This window comes from Sminthopsis crassicaudata, chromosome 4, assembly GCF_048593235.1.
Source record: "Sminthopsis crassicaudata isolate SCR6 chromosome 4, ASM4859323v1, whole genome shotgun sequence".
Lineage (NCBI taxonomy): Eukaryota > Metazoa > Chordata > Mammalia > Dasyuromorphia > Dasyuridae > Sminthopsis > Sminthopsis crassicaudata.
In genome coordinates this window covers 331,566,664-331,584,015 of record NC_133620.1, presented here as the reverse complement: position 1 = coordinate 331,584,015, position 17,352 = coordinate 331,566,664, and the positions used below count along the sequence as shown (strand labels likewise).

At 35.0% G+C, this 17,352-nt stretch overlaps 1 long non-coding RNA gene across 6 annotated transcripts in view; it reads left to right on the top strand.

Annotated features, from left to right (window-relative positions):
* LOC141538810 (uncharacterized) overlaps positions 1-16,555 on the top strand; it is a 181,964-nt gene extending 165,409 nt beyond the window's left edge. For all 6 annotated transcript variants that reach the window (XR_012481134.1, XR_012481135.1, XR_012481137.1 and 3 more), the window contains one exon: positions 11,473-16,555. This is a non-coding gene — a long non-coding RNA (uncharacterized LOC141538810). The remainder of the gene's footprint in view (positions 1-11,472) is intronic.
* The last annotated feature ends 797 nt before the right edge of the window (positions 16,556-17,352 follow it).

Here is a 17,352-nt window from a genome sequence, read left to right as displayed (position 1 = left end):
GACCTGATTTAAATCATAGCTGTGTCTCAGAACACTTGGCTGATTGATTGTTGTTCTTTATTCTTGATGAGGACCAAAATGACATCACTATGTTAGTGTGTTCAGCTGTGGTTGATTAGACCAATAGGAGCTCAGAATACTCTGCCACAGGTCAGATGTAAATAGTCCCTATGAGCATTAGGGGTGGATTGTCTAAGTTTGCACATCTCATGTTTCTTTTGAGTTAATTTGATTCTGCTTTGCTCACTGGTCAAGACAGTGATCTCTTTGAATATCAGTTTCCACATTTATAAAATAAAGATAGCCATGCTCTATTAATCTCTCAAGATTATGGTCAGTTAAATACTTTGCAATCATTAAAGGACTATATAAATGTGAATTATTATTATAGAGAATATCATGCCAGGAGAATACTTTCTTCCCTAATGTTTACAGGGAAACTAAGCATCCGTGCTAACTGGGTTTAAGATGTATTTATGTTATCTAATCTCAACTAAGCCCTCACTTCCACAAGTAGATCCTTTTGTTCTTTCCTAAATATATCTCTGCAATTTACCCCACAACAATTGTTTCAAATTTTCTGTTGTCTCCTGAAGTCTTCCACACTCCCATCTCCCTTCCTAATCCTGAAGACAAAAATACTTTGTGTTACATTTTTCTGAAAAAGTCTGTTCACCTTGGAACTCCTTCTATTATACATTTTTAAACCTATTGTTTCTCTTTCTTCACACTGATTTCTCCTAAAGAGTTGACCCTTCTTGCCATGGTGGAACCCTTTACTTAAGCCACAATACCAGCTCTTCCTGTCACCCATGGAAACAGGTCTAGGTCTCTTCTGTCTTTACAAACAAATAAAAAAATCTTTCATTTGACCTTACCATCCCCTTAAACAATTATTCCCTATCTCTTTCTTTTCCCAAACTAAATATAGAAAACGATATCTATATTACTCGTCTTTATTTACTCTTCCCTCTTTCAGTTCTCGATTCCTTACAATCTGTTGTTTAGCATCACTGATGACAACTACAACTGCTCCCTCCAAAGTGTCTTTTGTCAGTTCTTAACATTCTTGACCTCTCTGTAGCTCTTGACTTGTTGCTTGCTCATTCCTCATGGATTCTCTCTCCTCTGTGGGATTTTTATGAATGTTCTTTTTTGGGTCTTCCTTAACCCATCTGGCCACTCAATAGTCTTTATTGCTGGACTGTCATCCATTTCCTGTCTCATAATGGTGATTGCATACTAATAGTTTGCCCTAGCTTCTTTTCTTTTCTCTCTCTCAAGTCTCTTAATGATTGCATCATTTTCTAAAGGTTCTCTTATTCAGATGTCTAGAGGATCTACATATTTAGAACTAGTCCCATGTCAAATACTCCCTATTGGATACTGCTGACTTAACATAAATATCTTAAACTTATATCCAAAACATAACATATAATCTTTCTTTCCTACCCTAATCCAATTCATTTTTCAACTTTCCTTTTCATGTGGAGATCATTATCATCTTTATAGCCACACAGGTTTGCAAACTTGAAGTTATCTTACCATCCATTGTTGTTCCCTATATCAAATCAGTTGCTAAGTTTTGTCTGATCTGCTTCTATGATATCTTTCACATTTAACTTTTCTTCTCCCCTCACATGTCTATCACTTTGGTTATAGCCTCATTAATACTACTCTGGATACTCCTGGGAAAATGTGCTTTGCTGAATTCTAGTATGTTTTCTAAACAGAGGAAGACCAAGAATGAGATTATCCCCTTCTTCCTCTGCTCCTTTTTCTCTCCTTCTAGGAAGTTGCTGTCCAATCTTTTGAATTTAGAATTCTCAAATTTTAGCTTTCTTATGACAAAACTCCCTTCTCTGTTGGAATTCTGGTTTTGGCACTGTGCTGTCTAGATAATTCAAATTTGTTCCTTAACCACATAGTCTGAGATTCAAAAATATTAACCATGAATCACTTTTTCAGGCTGCTTGCATAAAAGTACAGCTCTGATATGCTTTCAAATTTCTGTGAAAAGAAAACCGGTATAATAGCTTACTTTTATAAGCCATGGAGAGGGGTCATCCCTCCAGGAGAACTGGTCCTTCTAAGGGACAGTCAGTCAATCACTTTAAGTTCCTGAGGTCCTTCAAGCAAGATGTCAATCTTTGTATTGTGAGTCCCTAGCCCAATATTTAGTAAATATCAGATTATGAATTAAGGGGGGTTGAATTGATCTACCTTGCAAAGTCTCTTATCCCTCCCTCTTTTTCTTTAGGTATCATCTATCTCTTTTACAATGAAAGCCATTTTCATGTTTTGTTTTCTATTTTAAAGCAACATTTTAATGATACTAAGTTTCTAGAAGCAGCAGACCCAGCATAAAGAGTGATTTAGGAAGGTGAATACCAGAAACACATATTTGTGCTTCTTTTTTTTTTTTTTTCATAGTGTTCTGTATTTTCATCCAGGAAAGATTGTAAAATGTTAGCGGGACATTTATCCTTTAGGATTTGTTTGGCCATGTTAGTGGTTATCTTGAAAGGCAAATTGCAAGTGGCTGTGTTTGTAAACCAGTTCCCTGCTTTCCCATTCTCCACTCCCAGAATCACTTACAGTGTGAAAATGTTTCCATATGGTTGAAATTGGTCTCACCATTTTGCTAAAGGGGGAAAAGATAGAGTTGTGGCTAGATGGCAGGGAAATACTGTATTCCAAAAGGCACACATGTAGTCAGGGTGTCTCTTCTGAATTAGGACTAAATGATTTTACAGCCCTGCAGGCCTCACCTCCCTGCAAAATAAGGGTAGACTATTTTGCCAAAAGACTGAATTAGTAGAAATCCAATTATAATTTCCACAGGTTATGAAAATATGCTAATACCTCTGAAATTGAGTTTAATATTCTGATTTATGATTATTTTATCAACTCAATAAGGAAGTAGGCTTTTATGCTTCTCTTTGTGCCTTTTTATGGCAACAAGGCTAGGAGGCATCGGGTTCCAATGTCTCCAACTTCTAAGCCTTAGACTTGCTCTTATTCCACTTTTTGGATCTTTTAAGTCATTGAGGCAATAAACTATACCTATATTATTCATATAGAAATAAATGGAGTCACTCTGTTCCCAACCATTTAAGACCTAGTCAAGAAGTTAGAAACATACCTACCATCTATTAGGGGAAGAATCATGAAGGCATCCCACATGCAAAAAAAGTGTAGAGCCCCTCTTCCCTTGGGAACATGACAGTGCCTTCCCTCAGAATGTATTTCTTTTGCATTTCAGCATTATCTAAATACATCTGTTCTTAGAAAATACTATAATTGTCTTTCATTTCAGCATTATCTGAAAACATCTGTTCTTAGAAAACACAATAATTTGATTCTAGATAATAGTTTTGCATAAAATTTCCATATTATATTGTTTTTAGAAATTATTTTAGGGGAAGAAAATCCAGGGTTTATTAGAAGAATATCATATTACATACATTTATTTCATTCTAATAATAATTCAGAATCTATAGAGTTTTGTTTTAAGAATGAGAAAAAATAAAATAATGCTTCATGGGGGAAATTAATCCCTGTCCTCTTTCCTCCCTCCCAAATATAATTCTAAAGTTTTTGATTGTTTTGACTGGGCAATCAGAACAGAGCTCTTTTTTTTCTGGGAACACAATGGACATCAATTCATCCTTCTTCCTTTTCCTACAAGAGAAGGTAGCTAATATCTTCATCAGAAAATTCTTACTATCTTGTAGCAGACCTTTTTGCTAGGATTTTAAAAAAAATTGCTCTTGTCCCATCTCTCCAGGGTTATTTTATTATTTGGATGGCTAACAAATGAAGTTCCAGGTGATATTTCAGAGAAAAATTATGACTCTAAAAACTGTAACATCACAGTCACTTTCAGATGCCTAGAACAAAATCTGTGTTCTTCGTCCTATTTCTAGCTCAAGTCAATGGCAGTTAGTTTTGTGAGGTATCAGCAAAAGCAGCAAGCTCTTTTAAATACTGTTTAGGAAATACTAATTAGGTAATCATTAGTTTGATGGTAAATAATTAAACTTAGTAGTTACATGTTGCAGTTTATGTTTAAAGAGCCACACACACATTAATTAATTAACTTGATAATGGAGAAGTCTCTAAAATTGCCATATAATTAGCTAAACTCAGGAAGAAAGTGGAGGACTACCCAAGGCAATAGTTGAACAACTGCTTCTTTACCTTTTTTATTTTTCTAGCAGAGAAAATGGTATTGAAAAAAAAGTTAAAAACAGTGGTAGTATAATAATTACAGATTTCTGTTCAATGTGATGAATAAACTTTTAAGGAATTCGAACTGCTTCAGAATAGTATGGACTACTTTATTAGGGCAGTAAGTTTCCCATCAGTGCAAATATCCAAACAGTGGCTGGGTATATGTCAACAATATCTTGATGAAGCTATTGCTGAATGACTTCATATATTGATATGGAGATTGAACTAGCTGAGCTCTCAGTTCTCCCTTCATTTTGAGATTCTGTCATTTGATTCAAATTCATATTCAATAAATATATTTATTAATAATTAGTTTCAGGAAAGCATAGTGGATAAAGGCTGGAGGCTGAAGTAAAAAAAAGACCAGGACTATGATAACTGTGATGTATTTGGTATTTTTCAACAATGAGATGATTTGGGCCAATTCCAATGGACTTGTGATGGAAAGAACCATCTTCATTTAGAAAGAAGACTATGGAGACTGAATGTAGATCACAACATAGTAATTATACACCTTTTTTGGTGTTTTTGCTTGCTTTTTTTTTTCTTTCTAATTTTTTCCTTTTTGATTTGATTTTTCTTGTGCAACATAATAAATGTGTAATTATAATAGAAGAATCTCACATCTTTAACATATGTTGGATTGCTTGCTGACTAGGAAAGGGGACAGGAGGTAGGGAGGGAGAAAAATTTAGAACACAGGGTTTTTCAGGGGTGAATATTGAAAACTATCTTTGCATGTATTTTGAAAATTAAAAGCTATTATTAAAAATTAAATAAAAAACAGGTTTCAAATTTATCTTCAGAAGCCTATTAACTATGTGACCAGAAATTTGAGTTTCACTCTTGTTATCTGTAAAATGGTGGTGATAACAAGAATATTTAGCTCATAAGACTGTTGTGAGGAACAAATGAGATAATATGCATAGAGGACTTTTTTATATTCCCTATCCTCTACTGACTGTTCCATTATAGCTATTCCTCTCAAGCCAAAGTTCTCAGCCTTTCACTCTGAAGCCACCCAACCTTTGTGCTTCTCCTTTAGAATGCCTACTCCATAGGTAACAAATTAGATTTCATCTTAAACTTTTCCATTCTCACACCTTACATAGTCTTTCCTTTCCTGAACACTGGTTACCTTCCATGCCATAATTTCCCTAGACTAAACTTATCTGCTCTACTTGAACTTTCACTCATGCCTTTTAGTCATGGAAATATTTTTCTCCCCATTGCCATAGTTAGGTTCTATCTCTACCACTATCATTCAATAATATCATCTCCTTTGGGATTCATTCAATTCATTTTTATGACCCCTGAAAGACTCTGGAAATAGTTGTCTTCAGATCTGCAGATCATATTCCTTCCTTCTTCAATGAGTTTAGTGCCTGGATCAGTCTAATGTTTCTCCTAGACTCTTACACACATACCAGGGACTTTAACATGCATACTTTGATATCCTTTTATCTGTTCATAATCTGTTGAGATTCCCCTCTCTCTCTGCCCTGAAAAATCCAAGCTTTGTTTTTCATCCTTATAATGATCACCAATCCCTCCTCCATTCAGTTCTTTGCTAGGCTCTATATTGATTATGCTTTTTCCTTCATCTTCTTGACTCCTTGTTGAACCAATTCAACTCTGTCCCATCTTTTTCTTTTGAGTCCTTGGTACTATTATCATATCACAAAATTTGAATTGTAAAGTCTCAGCTTCAGACCACTCCTACCATTTATTGCTTTAGCCCAGTCTCATGGCAGAATGAAACTGGAGAAAATCATGCTAATTGGATCTATTACAAATTTCTGTTAACAGTCTTAACTGGCCCTCATTGTGACTAAGAATTACTTTTATTACTCCCTCATAGAATTACTTTCTCATTCACTACAATGGATTTTGATCTTTTTCATCCCTCCTCAAAGACTTCCCAAAGCTCCCCCTCTCCAACTATTAACTGAGAACTTTGCCTCATTACCCTGAAAATAAAAATATCATTTGCTTAGAAATCTCTTCTCTCCTCCTGATCTCACACCATTGATGCCTTCTGCTACTAATTTCCTCATTCACCCCTTTCATATGAAGAGGTGACTTTTCTGTCCCCTATATGCACAAATGATGTCATTCCATTCCTTCTTCTCCAGCATATGTCCTTCTATCATTCCTCCTATCTCATAAATCTTCATAGCCTGGCTGTCTACTGACTATTTCTCTACTGTAACCTATAAACATATATAGGCTATGTCCATATTCAAAAAACCCTTACTTTGCATACATTCTCACTAGCTATCATCCTCCCTTTTTGCACCTAACTCCTTGAGAAAGTCACTTCTATTAGATCTTTCCATTTCTTTTCCTCTCACTCTATCAACTCTTTGAAGTCTGTCTTCTTACATCATCATTCATCCAACACTTTTCTAATTGTCTCTTAATTGCCATAATCTAATAGTTTTTTCTATCTTTATCTTTCTTGATCTCTTTGCAGTCTTTGACACTATAGCCCTCTTTTCTTTAACATTCTCTTTTCTCTTTTCCACATATATATACATATAGATATATGCATATATTTTACATATCTGTACTTAGTATGTATGTGTAGGTGTGGGTGTGCATGTATGTATGCATGTATGTATATTTTGTGACACTACTTTCTTCTGATTATTTATTTTTTGTCCTCCTGATCCTTCTCAAATTCCTTTGCTGGATCCTGATCTAGGTCATGTCCAATAAAAGTGAAAATTCCCCAAGATTCTCTTGAGTCTTAATTTTTTTTTCTTCTATATCATTTCACTTGATAATCTCACCAGGTACCATGATTTCAATGATCATTTCTATGAGGAGGACTCTCAAATCTCCCTGTCCAATTTTAACTTCTTTTCCATCTTTGGATCTTACATCTTCAATTGCCTTTTATAATTTGAAACTGAATATTCTATAGATATCTTAAACTCAATTTGTCTAAAACTGAACTTATCCTTTTCCCCCAAACCTTCTTTTCTTTCTAACCTCCCTACCACTGCTGAGGATATTATTATCCTCCTGGTCACATGGGCTGTGAGCAACCTATAGAATTTTATTTTTAAATAAGGACTAAGTCTTAGAGAAAAGTCACATCAGCTGACAGAGTTAGTTGTACAAAACAAGCCATTTGAACCAAGTTCAAGTTCATTGAACCACTGAAATAGTAAATTGCTAAAAATCATCCCAAACAAAAAGTGAGTGAAAGGTAACCACAAGCACTGAGTGTGCATGCTTAATGAGTTAATTAATATTAACTTCTTGCCATTTTTGAACATAGATTATATGATGAGGGAGGAGAAGCATATCAAGAATGGGAAGACCAAGAAGTCTGTTAACTTCATTATCCTCAGGATTCCCCTACTGAGAAGAATACTTTCTTATAATATATACTGGAGCTCCATAGACCCTATTAATATGCTTTCCATTTAATAAATCAATCAGGAGAAAGCCAAGAACTCTTAATCAGAAATGGTTATTAAACAGAAGACAAAAGTAGAATAAGACTTTCATGGTGTCCATGAGGGAAGAAAGAAAGGTGAGCACAAACTTAGAGAACCATAGTAAAGAGGCACTCAGTTTGGTAATACAGGTGGCTTGGGGGAATTCACAACTCTGCATTTGTGGCCCAGATGGACTCTGTTTTCTTCAGATTGTTGTTATTTGTCCTTTGCTCTCAAAGAGGACTATAACAATTTGGAAGTAATGCAATGAAATGCAAATGAATTGAATTTAAGTTAGTGAGACCTATCAAAATTATCAGACTCATTTTTCCCCCCAGGGCCATCTGAGTCCAGTAGCCAGTTACAAATTGTCTTTTTGGAAAAGATCCTGAATGCTGAAGGAGACTTTGGTCTTTTTAGGCAAAAGTCTTTAACAGGTCTCTGTTTGACAGAGGCAACGCCCAATCAGTGATTAAGTGATTAAGGCTTACAAAACAATTCACTAATTAGCAAAGTTGCTTCTCTCTTGGCTGCTCCACTCTTTTGGACCGCTTGGTATTCTCTCTGGGTGGAACTGTTTCTCTAGTCTGCTGAGCTCAGCTCTTCCAAGGAGCAGATGCAAAAGTCAATCCTATAAGATCTTCCCAGCACCAGGAGGCAAATAAAATTAGAAATCTCTTCCCTGATTCATCTGGAAGTCTCCCTTGAAATTAGCTTTGAGCTCTTCTGAGTTTTTCTGAGTTTTCCTGAGTTCTCAGATTTACTGGTCCAAAGCAAGTTTTTTTGGTGAGATGATTCATCTTTACTTAATGATAATAAATCAAAGTACACTTGTAAGCTATTTATTCTAGAACTGGATATATATATATATATATATATATATATATATATATATATATATATATATATATATATATATTTGTCAGAATTATCAAATTTTCTGGCTATTGCCTTCAAAGGTTTCATGTTAATCATGTTTAAATCAAATGAGAGGAAAATATATGTTTTTATCATATTTCCTCATCCAACCCCCAAAGTGCCTTTTCTCTGCGGAGTTGTTTTTTTTTTTTTAATATCAAACATTTGAAATGATATTTAGGAGGCAATGCTGTATGTAGAGTATAGGATGCACATTGGCTCCAAAGTTAAAGGACCAAAATTCAAAATTGCTTCTCTGACATTTACTACTTTTGTGACCTTGGGCACAGCAGTTAACATCCCTAGACCTGTTTATTCAACTTTAAAATAGATGGGTTGTACTAGATAACCTGTGAGGTCCCATTCAGCTTGAGAGCTATGATCCTGTGAAGTAACTTTACCTAAAAATTAACTTTGAGTAAACAATGGATCCAACTTGAATGTCAACTTAGAACCAAATCTCTGGTAAGATATCCTGGGAATTTGTTCTTAACTTTACATGGTTTAATATTTTTATAAATATCTTGGATAAAAGTCTGATTGGCATCCTTATCAATTTTGTCATTGACACAAAACTTAGAAAGATGACCAATGCTTTGAATGGTAGAAGCATTTCTACAAAGCTTGAAGACTAGGATGAATTCAACAAGATGAAATATAATGGGAGGAATGTTAAATCTTATACTTGGATCCAGGAAATCAACTTCCCATTTAGTAAAACAGGAAAGGCATATATACATATCAACTTGTCTGAAAAAAAAATCTGAAAACATTAGAAAATTGCAAGATCAAAATGAGCAAACAATGTTACATGGATCCTTCTGGCTCTTCTCCCTCCAAACCTCAAAACAAACCTTGATAACACTGTCATCAATATATTGCATCAAAAGAAGCATGGATGTTAGATCTAGGCAAGGGATAGTTCTTGTTGTACTTTCCCCTGGTCAGAATACATCTAGATTAAGTGTTCTATGATACATATCACTTTTTATGAAGAAAGCAATCATGATGATGATGAAGAGCCATAATATAATTTCAAATTATGATGTAATGAAAGAACTAGGAATAGTTAGGATGAAAAGAAGTCTCAGATATTTGATGGGTTGTCATGTAAAAGAGGAATCTATTTGATCCCATTAAGCGGCAGCAGAAACATTGGATAGGAGTTATAAAGAAGAATGCTTAGTCATGATGTCAGCACAAACTTCAGAAGCATTGGGTAATACTGCCTTAAGAGATACTGAGTTCCCTTTACTGGTGTTCTTCAAAAGAAGATTATTCAATACATTGTACAGAGAATTCTTAGTTGAGCATAGATTGGTCTAGATGGACTCTGGGGAACTTTCTATATCTGAGATTTTTATCATACTGGAATTAGTAATCAGATAGCACTTAAAGACAAACGTGGGAAAAATACAAACAAATTACTTCCAAATTGAATTTTTAAACATTTTTCTGATTTGATGCATCTGAAACTATAATGCATCCTTTCCTTTTGCAATACACCATAGTGATGAGCCATAATGAAATTATTACTTTATTAGTGGGTGTCAAGCCTGGAGTAAGAACTTTGTTTCTCCACTATGAGTGGAGAGTTAGGAACTTGTCAAGACAAGTTGGGAATTGAAGTTGCTGTCTCAGGGCTGCTGATGTTTAATTTGGAGTCTTGCATTTGTCAGAGTGGCTGTAAAAGCACAGATTGTTCCCAGCCTGGGCACAGATAAACAGAAAACTGATCATTAAGAAACCAGAAGTGAGTTTATCCTATGGAATCAAGCCAAAGCATATGTAGGAGATACAGTAGATAATTACAGAAGTGAAATGTATTTGATCATGGGGAGATCAGAAAAGACTTCTATAGCATTTACTCTCCATTTCAGTCAAGACAATCTTTTAAAACAACAATTCTTAGAATTCCTCCACTCTCTCTCTCTTCTCTGTCTTTCTCTGTCTCTGCTCTTTTTGTCTCTTCTATACCTCTCTGTCTCTCTCTGTCTCTCTCTCTCTGTCTCTCTCTGTCTCTCTCTCTGTCTCTTTCTCTCTCTCTCTCTCTCTCTCTCTCTCTCTCTCTCTCTCTCTCTCTCTCTCTCTCTCTCTCTCACACACACACACACACACACACACACACACACACACAAATAACCCAACAAAGAGCACTCACCAAAAACATAGCCACCAAAAGAGCATGGCTTTCAGCCAATATAATTTATTTCAAATATGTTTCCAATTTTAAAATGTCCAGATCTAAAACTTTAATCATCTCACACCTAGGGATTTTTTCCTTTATATTTTTTAAAGAGTAAGGCATATCTATAGAAAAATGAGTAAGGGCAACCATATTCTGCTTAAGGAAAGACCAACTGGTAGTCTTCTACAATCAGATCCAGAAAACTCATGTCTCCTTGAGGTTTGTGTGTTTCAACAAGTAATTCCTTAGTCTGGTTCACAGCTTATCTTATTAATATGATCATGGATTCCTGTTGAAATTCCTTTAAGCTATTACTGGAAAATATCAGACTAATTCTACCCAGAGGACATAATTTAGGAGAGTGCACTATGATATGGCAGTGCAGGTTCTTTGAGACATCTCAATTCAATTAAACATGCATTGACAATTAAAGAAGCCTTGATTAGGGTCTTCTCTTTTAAAAGGGATAAAATCCTTTTATCAACTAGTTTCTTCTATGTCATTCTGCCAAAGGTGCCATCATATAGGAACAATATTAAGCTTTAAGAACTTAAGAAGTATAGGCTTACAAAAATAGCCTTTGAATGTTTAATTATTTTGGAAATACTTATTTGGAAATACTTATTTTGGAAATGATTTTGAATAATAATTTCTTAACTTGAATTTTTTTTGTTTCAGCTCTAATGGATTGAAGATGGCAAACAATGAAGAAAAGGTTAATTGTGTCCCTGAATAGCTGACCTCTAGTATATAACAGCTTATGAAAGTTTCTACAAAGATTAAAATCAACTAGAATAAGTTATGAATATCACTAAATAGTGATTTTGGTCAATTTTAGTAAGAAAATATGCAAGTTTACACATATCAATTATTAGCCTTTCAACTTTTTAAAAGATATATAGAATTTGTCCTTTTGAAGTTACTAAACTTGATTAAAACTTTTGAAATTCTCTGCATATATCTACTTCTTTCAAATTCATGCCTTCTCTTATTCATAAAATTTGACCTTGCTAAAAAGAGGAAAGATAAAATGAACATTTCCAAAAAAAAAAAAAAAAAACTAAAGAAACTAAATCAATTCAACTCATTTCACTTCAACATATTTCAATTCAACAGCTCAGCTTAACTCAACTCAACTCAATTCAATACAGTTCAGTTTAATTTAAATCAAAATATATTTGTTAAGCACTTACTATGTAGAATGTATCCAGTGTCAGGAACTCTATATACAAAAACAAAAGTAGAAATAATCCCTGTCCTTACGAAACTTGTATTCATGTAAATGAAAGTGAATATACATGAATACATAAGTAAAAACAAAATATATATTTATATTTGGTTAATTTGCTTAGTTCATTTTCTGAACCTTCCCTGCCCTTGAGAATAAGGGTAGGGATAGAGTGGAAGATGAAGGTCATATGGTGGGATATCAATAAAAGATATCAATAAAATTTATTTTAAAAAGTGAAGTAAATATGAACTACTTTTAGGATTTGAAAGAAGAGTGCTAATTACTGAGAGAATCTTGAAAGGTTTCTTTTGGAGGTAATAGTTGAGTTAATCCTTAATAAAGACACCAGTCCAAGGGATTAAAGTAAGAAGAGAACACAACATCAAATTGTTCAAGAGATATAAATTTTATCTATGAAAATTGCATTAAAGAAGATGCATTATTAAATAAATTAAATAAATTGCTCTTGGGAAGAAGACAATGAATTAATTTCTATTTTAAGTGTGGAAAATATCTTTTGTCTTAATATTATCCTGAATATTCAAAGCAAAAGACCAATAGATTTCCCCTTGATCTGATCTGCTGGTCCTCATCATTCAGTTGCAGGCACTAACATAGGTCTATGTGCTGAATCTATGGCCCCACTCCAGAGTCAATACTACACAGCTACTGCTCAATTCTGTTCCTTCTTTTTGATTAATACACACTCATGTGAAGTCTGAACTTGATTCATGTTGCCTCAGTACATACCACAGGTCCCCAGCTCAGCTTTCTTCATTCTTGAAAGCACTATATAGGACCTTCCTGGTTATATCCTTCTCTCGAAGCCTATAAATTCTTGCCTGTTTCCCTTTGCTAATTTTGACAGGAAAAGTGACTGGAAAAGTTTACCACTGGATTTACTGATCATTAATTAGGATGATGCTCTTTCTAGATCTTTGTTGGAGCAGTAATGGAGAAGAGTAGAGTTCTTATGCTTTTTTCTTTTCTGCCATTTTTGCTAGTATCCCTAATTTTTTTTTCATTTTATAAGGGCCACCACACTTTACCAATTTCTCTACAACAATAATTATATTCTGAGCATACTGCTGAGATTCAGGGTACATGAGCATCTTTCTTGTGAATAATTTCCAGAATTATAACTGGGGATAGCTGAGGCTCTGCCACAGACACTGCCATGCTGTGGGGAAGGAGGTATGGTGCTCTGTGCCTGTATTATAGGATAGAGGTTTTGCACCTTTCACTTATTCATCAGACAACTGGACAAAGTATCTACATTTATTGGGGTAGCCTGGGAAGAAACAGTTTTGGAAGATGTCAGATTGAAGTTTCTAGTGAAAGAGACCATGTTCTCTTTCTTTTTCTCCACAATGCCTATTTCCCATGTTAGACTATCTCTCCTAGGGTCCTCATGCAACATCCCACCATATGACAATTTTTTCTTCCAGTCTGCTCCATCCATAGCCCCTTCTTTCCTCACAAACCTGCCATCATTCATGTAAGCAACTCCTTTGAACAAGGATTCCATCATCTCTTCTATAAAGCCAAAGCTATTTGCCAACCACCTGCCAGTGGGACAGATAAAAGTCTAGTTGAAGGAACAAGGGAGGATTACTGAGGAAGAAGTTAGATGAAGTGTGTGCCATTTGGCCAGTTGGAGTAAATCACTTTCACCATCTTAACTACCACTTTCTCTGAGATTTATGTAGAGTCAGTATCCAAAAACCTTCAAGACAATCCATCTTGCTTCTAGGCTATGTCCTGTACCTATAATTCAGGAAAAGCAACCCCTGATATGTAGCCTTTCTGTTAATCTAGCTACTATTACCGATAATTGCTCCCCACGGACAGGCAAAGTCTAAAGTTGTTCCTGCTCCACCTCTAACTCCCAGTAGCCATAAAAGAAAATCATTGATACTAATTACTTCACACAAATTGTTCAAGAAATATAAATTTTATCTATGAAAATTGCATTAAAGAAGATGCATTATTAAATAATCTACTTTGTAGCTAAATACTAAGGAGCACTAGGCCTTTCCTTTTATCTCCTCATACTAGAACTGTGGTGCTTTTCTATTTATAATCAAAGTGCTTAGCACAGTGCTTTTTATATAATTGAGAATTAAATGCTTTTTCATTCATTCATCTCCCTCAAAGATAGAGAATAGGCTTTGGAGATAGAAATACACATACACACACACACACACTGGAAGGTGTTGAAGAATTGAAGTTTCTAGTGGACGATAACATGTTCTCTTTCTCCTCCCAGTATTCTTAATTATGGCTTTGGTGATTCCATTCCAGAACTGCACAGTAAGAGATTGCCAAATGGATGATTAGAGCACTGTGGGTGATTAATATGAAGTACAGGACACTAAAAGTGGTGGAAGTCTGAAATTCTATATCATAAATAAGACAGGGTATAGTGTTGTAGGGATGGGAGGCTGTTATCTTTAGATAGTTTCCAACATTAAAACTAAAAAGGGCAAAATCAAATGATTACTCCCTCTAGTTAATTAACTTATTGACTCTAGTCTTAATGCTAAAGGAGCCTCAGGAATAATTTAATAGAACATAACTTAGAACCAAGAATGTTGTAAAGTTCAAATGAGAAAAAAGATGTTACATGACTACCTGACTGTTGATTCCTGAATGTAAATACTCACACTGAAAATTAAACAATCCCTCCTTAAAAACTAGTTAGAGCTAGCTTCAGGATGTCCCTAGATAGATCTTTGCACATCCTCATTGTTGAAGGTCTTTAAACAGATTTTGGATAATTATTCATAGGGCAAGTAGAATGAGAATTTCTTTCATGGAGATGTTCTCCTGCACATGTGCTTAAGTTCCTTTCAACTCAAATTCTGTAATTTTGTGATTTTGTGATGTGCCAATGGATTTATGATTGCAACAATGTAAGTATCCCTTACAGTGATATATAAGACAACCCATCCAACCTTGCCCAGTTTGCATGATTCTCACCCATCAATTCTCCCCAAGAGATCCACTAACCTTATTCCCCTTTTTACCCCCTCCCTAAAATATCTTGCATCCTTATATGCTCTTTAGATTTCATGACATGGTAACACATATTAATTATTAGATTGAATTATTCCATTCTCTGATTTTCTGACCTTGTCAAAAGACCAAAGAAGGTGGTTTACTCACTTGTCTTTAATTCTGATTATTGACAGAATCAAAGCTTAGGTTTCTTAAATGAGGTACTTTTCATCTTTAAGATGCCATTATTCTATGATAATGTATGTGGACTTCTCTCAGGCTAATTCTTCCTATCAATTGGCATTTTTATCTCTGTTTTTTTTTCCTCCTTTGTTTTTGATACTCAAATGTTAATAATAACTAGAAATTCTGGTAACTTAGACAAATTTACTTGGAGATTGAGGGAGAACCCAAGGTTGAGAAGTCTTATTCATGATTGAGATAGACTAGAGAAAGAACTCATGAGGACTGAAAAAGATGAAGAACTGGAAAGTCAAATTATGAGAAGTGATCATAGGTTGAGGCTACCATATAAACACTAGTAACTGAGATAAAGCCCCTATCTCCCCATGCCAGTTTTGGCCCTTTTTTTCTTTCTCTCTATGTCTTGGCTTTCTTGATTGTTCTCCAAAATATATCTCATCCTTGCCACTTATAATTATAGATATTTGAAATTGAAAAATTTTGAGAAATAACAGTCATGATTCTGTTCAATTTGTCTTTTCTGTCAACAAATCTACACAACCTCTTATCATTGAGTCATCCCTTTGAGAACAAAATTTAAAGCTAAGAGTTATCTATAACATCTCAAGTCACAATTCTCTCCTCCCCAAACTTTACCACAGTATACTTGTTCCAATAAGCCATAAAAGCTTGGAGCGTGCCTGTTGCACAGGAGATGCAAATAGTGGATTGAGTTTAAAGATGAGAACCAGGTGAGTAAAGTTCCAGGAGAGAAGTCACTATTATGTATCTCTTAACATTTTACAAATTAGAATTCAACCCTATTTCTAAGAAGGCAAACAAACAGGAGTGTCCTGAGAACCCTGAGTAAAAGTAACAGAGCATTTAAATTGAGTTATACTTAGGACTAAAACATTCAGCTTAGTCTCTGTGTGTGTACAATGTGAATTATTAAATATTCCCTAGTCTCTGCTCAGGACACACCCACATGACACTCACTCTGATTAATGGGAGATACATATTCACACTGACATCAGAAGAAGGTTCTAGAAGCATTTAGGAATTTTACCAGGTGTGGTTAGTTTATTTTCAGGTGTAGATAGGATGATCATTAAAACCAGAGCCAAATTTACCTTCCTACCTAGATTTACCACCTCCTGTGTCCCTCCTCTCCTAGCATAGATGCCAATTATGCCCACAGAACCTTATTGGGCATGCAGTTTTCACTCCTCAGGGAATATGACTGTTTGGGGGAGCTTCCAGTGTGTCAGTAACCGTGAATTCTAATAGAAGCCATGTGTTTGCAGCTAGGGGAAGAAAGAAAGAATCCAAACCTGGCAACCAGGAAATCCAGATATGACTTACCTTAAACACATCTATGTTGGAAGCAATTTGGAATCTATTGCTTGTAGCAATAGGTTGCTGGCAGCAATAGATTGCTGGCAACCCAGCTTTATAACCATAGATAATGCTTCTCTAAAGGACTTTCCTCAAAGTAGGTGGAGTACAATGTTAATAAGGTAACCAGGCAGTTTTCAGTTCAGCTCATTCTGTTCTATGTCCTGGATAAATGCAATGGTACTGGTTGCTTTGTGCCTGCCACATATTCACCTCTGTTCTTTAAGGGTAAAAAAGATCCCTCTACTCCCCCCTCTACTTCTAATAATGTGACATCTAAGGGAGATGAGAACTTGAAATATTGACTTCATAAAGTTAAAGGAATCAGTCACATCATTCTCTGGTGGGTTTCCTGAACACCGATATTTATGATTATTCTTTTTTTGCAAGGTAATCAAGTTAAGTGATTTGCCCAGAATGATGCAGCTAGGAAGTATTAAGTGTCTCATTTTGGATTTAAACTCAGGTTCTCCTGACTTTAGGGCCAGTAATCTATCCTCTGCACTATTGACTACCCTGTGTAATTATTGTACATGCTTTATTTTTGTAATCAGTCAAGGCATCCAAACAATAGCAGAGCAGCTCTCCAGAATCTGATTATACAGTAGGTATATCTTTCAGGCTTTTTGCTTTGTTTTTTCCTACTTAAGAAGAAATTAATGAAATTAAAATACTTCAGAGTTTGCCATTATTTTGTGTAAACTCCATAATAATTCTGAGAGATAAGTATTGATGACAAATATAAT